Below are 12,761 nucleotides of genomic sequence, written 5' to 3' on the forward strand. Positions count from 1 at the left end.
TCATCGTGTCCACAATGCCGCTGTTAATTGAGGCCTTTTGAAATTAAATTACTCGCTAATTAGCATATCAAAACCATTAATTCTGTGCCAGAGAGAAAGAGAAAAAAACAACAACAAACGCCAAGTTTTGCTAATGAGTTTTGCTAATTGAATATGTACGTTCAATATTGAGTTTTTGCCAGCCGGGCCTAGCTCAAGAAGCTACTTAGCCACTTGTGCGAGCGAGTTCAAAGGGAAAGGAAGCCAGTCTTGCGCCGTTTAAGGCAGCACTCGAATGTTTTGTCAATATTTTCTTGTTACGAAGCACGAGGGTAACGCTCGGTGAATGAAACAAATACGCCTTTGATAGTAGTAGACATTTAAAAAAATGCTAAAAACTATGGAATGCATGATACGTGTATTTGTTACGTATGATACGTATGTATGTACACTACCATTCAAAATAATTGTTTTTTAAATTGTTTTTTAAAAAAAAGCCTCATTTGCTCACAAATTCTGCATTTATTTGATCAAAAATACAGTAAAAGGCTGTAATATTGTGAAATATTATTTCAATTAAAAATAACTTTTTATTATTTTTTATATATTTTTTAAAGATGTAATTTATTCCTGTGATGGCAAAGCTGAATTTTCAGCATCATTACTCCAGTCTTCAGTGTCACATGATCCTTCAGAAATCATTCTAATATGCTGAGTTGGTGCTCAAGAAACATTTCTTATTGTTATCAATGTTGAAAACAGTTGTTCTGCTTAATATTTTTGCAGAAACTCTGACACATTTTTTTCCAGGATTCTTTGATAAATAGAAAGTACAGAAGAACAGAATTTATTTCAAAGAAATTTTTTAACAACCCAAACTTTTGAAAGGTAGTGTATGGCGACATGATAAAAGTCTGCTATTCTTGGATTAAGCTTGTATAAATCTTAGAAAGTGGCTTTGACCGGAGAGCTGATTAAGGAAAAGATCATAATTAAAATGATTAATTATTGTAAAATGCTATGCAAGCTTTTCTATTTTTCTCAACTACAATCAAATGTGAAGATCTCATCATCAGTTTCACCACATTAAAAAAAACTTCCAAACTTTTAACATTAATTTCTCTCATACCTTCATAGGCAGATGTCCATTCAGAATGAATAAGCCTTAAGTAAAAGTTCACGCCATTAATTCATGTAATCTACAGAGGCGACGAAAGGCTTAAGAAATCTCAAGAGTCGTTTTTGCTTTAAATGTAAACGGCTACGATTAAATTTAACACTTCCCTTTTCGGCACCCCACCCCCACAACCCAATATCCATCCAATAAGGATTTCTGAAAGACTCCATTCAGTGCTCTCAAAGTCTCATTTTAATACTATCTCCAACTTCTCATTTGAATATGGACCTAATGGAAGAGGTGTAGAAGAGAAAAGAAATTGAATAGTGAAATTGAGAGGTAGCCACACAAAAAATTAAATAACCGTGATAATTAGATGTGAAGATATTATAATTTCTTTACAAGGATGCATTGAAAATGCTGCTCTACAACATTTGGCCTAATTGTCAGAATTACCATATTAACCAGTTACCATTTGAGTAAGTTGATTAAAAAATTGATTATTCGTCTATTTCTTTTAGGAGTTTCTTAATCAAAATCTAACATCCTTGAAAAATTAATTTGAAGCCCCTCTTATCAGTTAATTAAATCTGGTTGGAAGTCATTTTTCTGTGAAGCGTGATTAGACAGCGCACTGTTCTGTACTGTTCAGGCCGCATGACGTTAGAAAACTTTTCAATGTCTCATCAAACATTCAGAAATAAGAAGAATAGAATTTCTTTGAAGGGCCGTCTCTTCTCTCATTCTTTTTTTTTTCTTTTTCCTTTTTTAAACTATGCCTTTCTGATAAATTACGCTATAGCCGAAAGATCTCTCACTCTCATTAACACATTCTCATTACCAGGCAGGAATATAAGGAAAAAGGAAAGAAAAATAGAGAGTGTGTGTGTGTGTGTGTGTGTGTGTGTGTGTGTGTGTGTGTGTGTGTGTGTGTGTGTGTGTGTGTGTGTGTGTGTGTGTGTGTGTGTGTGTGTGTGTGTGTGTGTGTGTGTGTGTGTGTGTGTGTGTGTGTGTGTGTGTGTTGGGGGACAGAACGAGAGAATAATACTCTTGTAGGATGGATGACTGTATGGAATTATTTCCTCATATAATCCGGCAGAGTGTGCAAGTGTGTATATATATTTGAGGTGTTTTTGAACTGCTGTCTCGGCTGGAGGTGAACCTTTAGCCAAATTAAAGAAAGAAGAGAAGCCAAAGATACAAATGTGCTTTACAGACAGGAGAAAGAAAAAAAAAAAAAAAAAGAGTCACAATCTCTTGAGAAAACTCACAACTCTCCCCTAGAAAAGAAATACAAAAGCACTTAGAGCACAAAAAAAAAAAAAGAAGGAAAAAAATCAGCTCTTTTTATGACCCTTTTAGGTTTTTCTGAGCAACTCTTAACAGTACGCCATTCCAGATTCCTCAGACAGAGGATCTAAGAGGGGCGATAAGTCATATTTGACAAAGTAAAGCTTAACACATATTTCATTACAATAAAATACATTGTAATATCAATATCTTTGGAACGTCTCTGTGGACAAAGTTGTCAAGAAGATAAGACAGTGCATGTCAAGAGTCGGGTGGGAAGGAGGATTCGGCTGGAGAAGCGCGTTGCTCTGAAAGTCAGCCAACACACACGGAGCTAAAACGATTTCGCCAGACAACCTTGGGATAAGCTGCTGAGGACGACACATTAATATACTAAGATAAAACAGGTGATGAGACACTAATTCTATTTTTTACTGGAATAGCCACATATATTTTCTTTCATTTCCCCCTCCTCCTTATGCATTATGCTCATTCTTTATCTGTAAAATAGGGTGGCCAACTAATCAGAGCATTTATCAAATTCCTCACATTTTAGCGTTTATTTTGGGGGGTTTCCATAACACGGAGTACAGGCCGCTGTAGAGTTTCCAGAGCTCAACTGACCACACGCAAACCTTTGTTTTTGGGCCTATGAGTCTTACTGACCACAGCAGTGCATAATAAACCCTGATTCGGAACTAAAAATACTATTGAATGTTCATCGAAATGTTTGAAACCTTAACAGAGGGCAGCCAGGCCACTCGTCATTCACATCGAGGTGTGAGTGAGGCCACGGGTTTCGCTTCCTACAGGGAGTGGGTCAATTAGTCTGATTAGGTGTTTATTGAATGATTGGGGGATGCTGATTACTCCGCTGAGGGATTCGCCTTACTGGCAGTCAATCAAGAGAGCCGCTCTGGTTGCTAATACAGCCACCTCATGGGGTTTGTTCGTCTCCTTCTACATCTGACCTGTCAAATTTTCAGAAAAGCTATATGTGTTTCAAAAACAATTAACCTTTTGGACAAGGTGGAGAGAAAAGTGAAGAGACTGGACAGGCTGAAAACCTCACCTCTTCGATATCATTATCGCCGATACATTTCAGAAAAAAAAAAAAAAAAAATAGCAGATCCTTATTAGGGCTCCTTATGAACAGGATCAGACTGGTTTTCATAAACTAAATCCAAATTCACGTCGCCTAGAGGGTTTAGACTTTATTTTGTACTGCTTTTTCTTCTCTGGGATTTTTTTTTTTTTTTGCATGGGGGGTCGTGAGGGACAAGCCATGGCTGTGTTTTTGAAATTAGCCATGGCAAGCTGGTGTTCGGAAAGTGATTGCTCTAAACCGCGGAGTGTTACCAGGAGGGACGGTGGAGGTTCGTACTCGCAGACGTCTCAGCTTAATAGCACCCAGGAGATGTGCTGCGACTGAGGATTTCTGGAAACTTCTCTCTGGCCAGATTTTTTACAAACGCCCAGCACAAAGCCTCATAAAGAAACTCACTCGTCAGAGATGTCGAGTTCAGCCTAACTCGCCGCTGTAATCATTTCCTCCTTCACTTAGACTCTGGCTGTCCAAAAACTGTATCAAAAATGTGACCATAAAATTATGTATCCACACAATGTAAATAAATAATTTTCTATATTATTAACAGGCTTTAGAGTATGTTTTTTATGCACTTGTATTGTAGGCTTGTTTTGCTGAGCTGATTGCTTTGAAGCAAATCATAAAATTGTGTTAGTCCTTGAAGGAATACTGCATTTGTGTTTTTATCCATTACTAACAGATTGTAAATGCTTCAAAAGAAATCTGAGGGTGAGAAGAAACAAAGGCAAAAATTTGTCATAGTTAAAAATGATAGAAGAGAATAGCTCACCTGTGGACAGTGGTCATATTGCCCTGTTTCTTCTTATCTAGAGATTTCAAAAACATTTTTCTCCAATTGTTCTTCTACCTGCGGGAACTGAATTAATTTTTTTTTTTTTCTATGAACCGAAACAGCAATTATGACAACCAAACACTTAACAAAAGATCACAGAATAAAAAGTCCTTCCTCACAACCTATTCAAAAAACGCAGACGTGAAAATGTCTGAATGTGATAAAATGCCGCATGCGAACTCTTTAAACAAATTTAATCAGGTTTTAATACAAGGAATAGGTTTACATCTGAGGCTTCAGCCTTTCATCCGCTCACCATTTTATCTGATAAAAACGATCGCTTGATTGAAAAGAAATGAAGTAAAGATTAGGTATGCTAGTTTCAAAATTAAGCATACAGTCACAACACCTTTCTATCTGGAGTTATCTGCAACTTTTATCATGTAGATTCCTTTAATAAAATCCGGGCACGGGTCATGTCAGGAAAGGTAATTCAAATTGAAAGTGAAAAATTACCATAGAATGCCATGTCATCCCAATATCACAGCAATGCAATTCCTCCCCATAAAAAAGCGCATGTGTGTGGAGGAACATGAATTTGGCCATCATTCCTTTTTTAATTAAAGCATTCGGTCCCCTTTCAACGAGAGTTCAAGGATGCCAGGAGACTAATTAATTTGAAAAGGCAAGATGTCTGCGCACAAATGTCTTCCGACACACAGATTTAAAGAATATGGAATAAGAGAGAGGTAAGAAAGAAAGAGGTCGAGAGGTCGCACCACTTCAAGTCGCCCTGGTGTCATCCAGTGATCAGAGTTGAAAACAAACCAGTGCTGGAGTTCGCCTTTTCGGTATGTGGGTGGGAGCAAGTGTGAAAGCCTGGATAAAGCCTCTCAAAAAGCTGCAAAGAGGACATCAATGGAAAATAGCTCAAAATTGCTCATCGGTTTATTTATTTATTTAGCTAAAGCTAACTTGGTTCAAATGATATCACTATATAGTTGGCCATGGATACCGGCAACCATTAAAGCAGCGCTATGAAGTAAAGTATATTACAGCTATGCTGAAGTACAAGACACACACACACACACACGTCAGCTTTTTGTAAACCTGCAATTTTAAAAGAAAAATAATGAGGATAGACTTGTAGGATTTGCATCTCTCTTTCACAAACACTTTTATACACATGCAACATTGAAATACGTTCCTACAGTACTGGAAACAAAAACATTTTAATTTAAATACAATACTTTTTCTGCTGCATTATCACTGTAAAAGTAAATACAGGAGGAAATATGCCCTATAATTATTTAGTCCTTTTCAAATTAAATAAGTGTGAATGAAAAGTGAATTACATTTTATAATATAAATACATTAAAATTGACAAAGCACCTTTTTTGTTCACACCTTTCTTTGCCATGCAACAGAATAAAAAAAAAAAAAAAGACTGTGGAGGTGAATTAAAAAGTGAGTGGGTGAGAAAACAAAGCACAAAACTTATTCACTCCTGTGGAAAAGTCCTGGACAGGAGTGCTAATCCTAGGTTTAGTGGCTGGGTTATTTCCCAGGGAAGAGGGGGTATGGACGTAGAATCCCATTACAGATGTCAGCCAACTGGCAGTGACCGCGAGGGCAGACATCATACTGGTACAGAGCCCCATCGTGCCCCCAACCTACCGGCAAGAAAAGCTCAACCGGTATGAAGTCTGACCGGCTACCCTAACCCATCCACCCCTCCTTCCATCCGCGACCCCTCTGAAGGAAAATACTCTTCCTGACTTCTCCCGCTAGCGCTCCGATGAATGGAGAGTGAGGGGCTGTCTGTGAGTGTGTGAGTGTGTTAGTGTGCGTGTGTGTGAAGGGGGGTTACTATACAATTATTCAGATAACAGCTGGGGATAATATAGTGGCAGATGTCTTCTGGTCAACAATGCTCACAGACCACAGCCGAGAGCAAAAGGCAACTCTAACCAACGGTTAGCAGCGCTCATCACACACAATTTTAAATGGAGTAAGAACAGAAATCAATCTTATTTTCTTCTTAATTTTTCTGAAATCTTAAAATTTGCTCCTCCTCCTGAGCTATTGTTAAATCTTTGATTTTTAATTAAAAACAATTCAATTATAAAATCACAACAATACACTTGTTTAGAATATAACCAATTAATCAAGTTTTAGATGATATAAATATATTTACAGGTTTAAAAAGATTTTTATATATATTTCCATAAAAGCTTCTTGAAGTGATTTTTCCTGTGTTTTAAAGCCCTCGCGTTATTTGGCAAGTGATGGTTAGCGCTAGATAACATGCTTTTCCTGCAGCGCGAGTGTGTTGCGCTGCGCTTCCCGCACTCCTCACCCCCCACCAAGACAAGACACTTCACCACAACAGCGTCAGAGAAGAGGAAAAAAAGACAAGTCCTTACACAACACAAAGAAATGCATGGATTTAGGTATTTATAACATGACATACATTCTGAAAATGTGATTTTCTTTTAAGAAAATGCAAAGTGTCTAAAAAAAAGTTAACTCCAGGAAGGACAGAAGAAAAAGCATCAATCAAAAATGGAAAGATGAATCTGATTGTTTTACACATGGTTAAAAGATAATTCTGTCATAAGATGTATCACATTCGTCCGTTTCAAATGCAAATAACTTAAGTAGGCATCCCCTTGTTACCCATTACTAATACCATAAAAGAAACCAACACTCCTCCATTCCACTGCTACTTTACGGATTAGCGAATGAAAATTAGATGCATTTATATGGTTATTACTTATATGGTCACACAGTGGGGAGGGGGATTTATCCAAGCATACAGTGCAGCACCAGAATCTCCCTCAGGAACGAACCGCTCGCACCTTCGGCAGCTGGGGGTGGATTAGAGTTTTAAACCCGGACTAAGGTTTACTGTGGCCGGCAACACTGACAGGAATTCCTCCCGCCGTTGCCGCCAAACAAAGCCGGGCAACGCAGCGAAGAATAAAACATCAGAGGTTTTCTCCTCTCCTGTTTAGGCAGAAGTTTTCAGTAATCGCAATCGCTGTTTTGAGAGCTTAGCATTTGGCGTCACGAGTGGGATTTTATCAGCGATAGAAGCGAGAAACAGAACTGGGCTTCTCTCAAAAACTTTACTAAGACTCATTCAAACAAGCCGCAGCTGTCACTCTGACATCACGTCACGTCTTTTGTGACAATTCCGAAAGTTTGCTCCCATCTTTCCCAAAGAGCTTTACTGATGCGGCTGCTTCTCTGATGGACATGATGGCTTGTCAGCGTTACGCTGGGGTTTTTAAAATATACAGCAAGTCGCATTATAAAGACCTTCGTGGAGGGGGTGAAGGCTCGAGGGGGGAAGACGGCGGACTGAGAGAAAATCCATAACACAAATACAGCTGTCAGCTGGAACGCAAAGTTAGCAGAAGCAGCTTCGGTGGCCACAGGGAGCAAGTTTATGACTTCAGCTTACATCCTCCCTTAGACACTATCAAGGCTTCAGTGATCAATACACAGTGTTCTTCATCACACCAACAGGTACCTGAAACCGTTTCAGGCAAAAAAGGCCAGTTGTAACTCTTTCAAGCAGGTATCCACATGTGACTGACCATGCAGTGCACTAGTTCACTTTCCATCCGCATCTGCAGCTCCGAGCTGCCAATAATCTCTCCTGAGGTGCTCGGCTAATGGATATAGAGAAGTAATGATCAACGCCTCAGACTCAAGTACTGTCATTTCCGTCCAGTGATCACCCTGCTTTTCCTTCTACCGCATTTCCCCAGCTCATCGGAAATGGGCCCTTCCTCTCTCTAAGCAAACGCTAGGGTCATTCTTTAAGACAGTCATCACCTCATAACAGCCTGGCACTCTCCCGAAACCCGGCGTGAAGCCTCCCCACACAGGAAACCTTGTGCGCGAAAACCAAAAAAATGCACAAAAAAAAAAAATGTGCCACTGAGGTCACGGCGAAGAGAAACTGTGCTTAAGAGTTCAAGTGGAGAATTAAATTCACATTGGAAATAAACACACAAAAGAAAACAATGTCCAGCAGCATCTTCAGCTGACGGATCGCCGAGACAGCATTTCCGCGCTGCAGTCTGGTCTCTCTCAAAGTTGAAACGGTTAACACCAGACCTTCTCGATATCTAGCTCACCTAATCAGATCAACATTGTCATCTGGAAAACATCCGTCACTCTGGTCTCTCTTTTCTTTTGGGTTTTTAATTTGCAGATGCTGAAGTTGGTTGAAATTGCTTTAGTGTCATTTGTAGTGTAGTTAGCTCCTTTTTTCCTCTTTCAAGGCTCAGAGTTTGAGGAGAAAATGACACCACTCTCTGACTAGTAATAAAAGCAGCCCTCAACTGTCTAAAAACGTGCATAATTTATTATTCACATACACTGAAAAATGCTCAGCCTTGCCGTTCCACCAAATAACATCTTCAATTAAAACCACATGTTTAATCTACGGCTGGTGCTTGCTTGCTTGCTTGCTGCTGGTCAACGCCAGAGCTGATGCGTTCAAAGACGCAAACGAGCGTAAAAATTACAGCCTGACCTTTCACGTAAGGTCGGCTGAAATATGAAAGGGAGAACGTAGGCATGACATATTTCACACAAACATGTTTCGGAGAGCACAAGTGGCCAAAAGTATGGTTGACAAAAAATAATCCTAATCAGTTAGAGATGGATATGTATTGCTCTTCAAAATGCTTTAGCTAAAAATGCACTTGTGTGAAAACTAACATTATTTTTGGAACGGTAAAAGAGTTTAATGGTTGAAATGCTATGTGAGGGTCTAAGGGACAGTGCTTCATGAGAACAAGAGTGCTTTGTGTTAAAACCACCCATGATATTGAAAAACTTAAATTTACCTCTAAATCACTTCACTGAGGCTCATCTGAATTTGAAAAGAGCACACACACACACACACACAAAGCACTAAATGCTTTTTGCACAGCACACACAGACATGTATTTGCATAGCAAGAAACTGGTTGTTCAAATAAAGTTTCAATCACCAAATGTTCCTGAAATATGCATCAAAAAGCAACATGCCTGAATGCACACCTGGCATCAGGTTAGGCTCAACATCAACGTCCAAAATAAACACATTCTCGACCTTCTCTACCCAGAAAAATACCCACAGTGGGCTGAATACCAGCCTGCCATGCAATCCACACATTCATCAAAATAATGTATTTGAAAGACCTCCGAAAGGTTTGTAGTCTGCATAAACATGAAGAACAACATAAAACCCAGTCACTTATCACAGAAAAAGTGATATATCAATTATAACCTGAACTCTACGGTAGCCTAGTGTCCACCGTTAGAAATAAAGTGCTAAAACTATCGGCTGAGGTGTAGCTGTTGCCGCTTGCAGCTGCTTGACGGCCATGCAAATAACTAAATTACCCACTTTACTGCCATTTTAATGCCCTCCCTGAACGAAATGCCATATTCTTTGTCAACTTCATGAATTATCGCTTTTACTCTATAAGCACATAAAACCATTCAATCACTCTATTCATCTAACACACAAGCAAATCAAATGGAAATTGTATTCATCACTTTATGCTTATGTTCATCTACATTTACACATGTCACATTTCAATTAGCAGGGAATCTGTTCATCATAAGAGGCCATATATCAAAGAACGGACATTGTAGGAGCACACAAGTGCAGCACTGAGACAAAAAAAAAAAAAAGTGTTTTAGTTCAAGAAAAATTATTCTTATAAAATAAAACATTATTTTATGAAAGTAAGCTTTCATAAAATAAATTTCAAATGCTGTTTAAATGCTGTTAGTAATAATGAAGATGAATTAATTAAAAGATTAAACAAATTAAAAATGTCAGAAACACTTTATGACATCAAAGTAAATCATTTATCATTCTCTTTCAATGGTCAAAAAATGTTCATCTTATGATTTAATATACGTTTCCATTGTGCTGTAAATGCCAACAGTGATTTAAGGCAACATTCACGTATACTTTCCATGAGATTTAAATTAATCGTGTCAAAAGCTTTATCAGTCCTTAATAACATGAGATTAACACACTGCAAGATTATGAGGATGATGAGGTGTAGGCTACATATATATATATATATACATTTTTTTTCATTAGCAGGAAAAGACTGAATATAGATTTATTGTTAAAAACCAAGTACAAAAAGAGTGTGAATTACTAGTGTACTTGGTTCAACTCCTGAACTGTAGTTCCCTCTGCAGACTTATTTTTAATGCCCACATTAAAATTGTTGCTAGTTTGTTTTGTTTTAGCTTTACTGTTGTATCTGAGAGAGAAACAAACAGTGCTGATTTGATCACGAAATGAACAGCAAGCCATTAAACATATGGTTTAAAAATAAAAGATTAATCTTGCTCATGCATCTGTGTAAAAATTAATCCCTAAATACAGATATTAAGTTTTGCATCACTGAAGTTAGTCAGCAATCTGTCTGTTAACTCATAAAGGCGAGGCTAAAACTGACCAATTAAAAAAATATATATTTTATTACAATTTTTGATATGCAAAGTTAATCATTTTTCATCAGTTTTTAAATCTGATTTTGCATCTACCTTACTCACTGTATCTCGCGGCAATTGATGCATTTGAAATCACACTCATTTAAGTATAATAATAATCAATACATGCTGAGTTAATCTTATTTTTATATCTCTTTTATTTCATTCGTTAAATTTTTGTATTTCATTGTCTCATTAACACACCGCCAATAGACCCTAAAACAACAACAAACTTCAATGCGTTTCATTGATTTTTTTTCTTTTCACTTTCTGCTATAATTTTAAAACGTTAAATTATTATTCTATTAAACGTATGAATCAGAAGGCATGGGTTATTTGCATAAGATCAAATCACTATCTGCTGAGGGCCTGTTAAAAACAATCAGCTACACGGAGAATTAAAAAAAAAGTAGCTACATCGAGCCGCTGTTTAACTTTTTAGTTTACGTGTATATTTCGATGCTGTTTATTAACTTAAACGGTTTACACGAGAGGTTTATTGGCAAAGGCCAAGCAATATATGATTTCTACATTTCTGTGGAAGAATCATATAGTCTTTCAAATGTAACCAAATGCACACTAACATATATTTATTTCAAGTTACTTTATCTGATCTGTCAAAACAAGTCCTTTTTTCATTTGATAATATTTTAGAGCAGGTGATATGTTCAAACTCTGTTGCACATGCTCAATAAACTTGTTATAATCTTTTTCACTATCGAGGTTCATTTTTATCTAAAAACCCTACTAGGTTATTACAAATTTATTTAATAAAAATGTGTATGTCTCTAATTCATAATCGCGTATTATTCTTTTGTGGAGAATAATAACACGCTTTCATCTCCGGTTCAAAAGTTTCACGTAAAAAGTTAAAAGTTGTCAAATGTATTGTGGTACTGAGAGCCTTAGTATCACATTTGCAAAACATCTAAGAAAATACACTGACTTTTTTTTTTTTTTTGTTCTTTTGATCTGGTGAAGTGTGTGAGATAACGCGTCCGTGCGTTCAAATCTGGGAAACATGTTAATATTAAAATCGCTTAAGAAGCGAGGCGCAAAGTACACGAAGAAAGAAAGAAAGAAAAAGAAGAAGTAAAAAAAGTGGATATGAACCTGTTAGGATATTGTGAAGAACTCTACTTTCACTCTACGGCTGGACCATGTGGATGTGTCGCTCCAGCTCTCGTGAATGTCCCAGTGATTCCAGAAACCTTCTGAAGAGCAACGCAAAAAGAAAAAAAAAAATCCTGTTCTATTGAGTGATGTCTTCAGACCATTACTTTCAACGACAACTGTCTTTATTAGTCTTCCTTTCCTTTTTACTGGCTTCCTCTCTCAGACTGGTCACTCAGTAGGGTGATAAGTGGAAACAATAATCGTGCACTAGCTCAAAGGCTGCATGGTCACAGCGCTCCTCAAAGTTCATGAAGAACAAGCACGCGGCTCTTTACGCCTCCTCGTCGCTTCAGGTCTTCCCTCTTTCTCTCTGTTAATCACACGGTGAGTTTTCCTAAAGTCCCAATAATGCTTCTCGCTGGAGTTTTTGGCATCTCGTCTGTTCCTCGCTCATTCGCAGAGAAATCAGTGTTGAATTACTCCGCTTGTGTCTTGTGTTGGCGATGTGTTAGGGGACAGTTTGGTCTACCGTAATACGCCTAGAACGGGCGCGCGCGCACACATCTTCTGCGCTGCCGCCGCTTGCAGCACAATAGAAAACCTCGCGCGCTCCAGGCGCTGATCTCTTCACCTGCGCGCGCATCGATGGTTTAGTTTGGCCATTGTGGAAGCCGACGAGCAACAGATGTTAGTCAAAGGACAGACTCACCACGGGAACCGTTACCTTATTCCTCATACACTCTTCAGGAAATAACAAGTCTGTTCTTGCTGCTTATCATCATTCAATCATAATTTGGTTTTGTTGTCAATAATAAGTAGTATTATAATTGTTCTAAAATGTGTTGTTTTAAATAT

General features: G+C 37.9%; 1 protein-coding gene across 2 annotated transcripts in view; it reads right to left on the bottom strand.

Moving 5' to 3' along the window:
- foxp4 (forkhead box P4) overlaps positions 1-12,408 on the bottom strand; it is a 142,152-nt gene extending 129,744 nt beyond the window's left edge. For both annotated transcript variants that reach the window (XM_067388220.1, XM_067388219.1), the window contains exon 1: positions 11,904-12,408. The gene's annotated coding sequence lies outside the window, so the exon portion shown is untranslated. The remainder of the gene's footprint in view (positions 1-11,903) is intronic.
- Positions 12,409-12,761: the final 353 nt, after the last annotated feature.

Source organism: Chanodichthys erythropterus, chromosome 6, assembly GCF_024489055.1.
Source record: "Chanodichthys erythropterus isolate Z2021 chromosome 6, ASM2448905v1, whole genome shotgun sequence".
NCBI lineage: Eukaryota > Metazoa > Chordata > Actinopteri > Cypriniformes > Xenocyprididae > Chanodichthys > Chanodichthys erythropterus.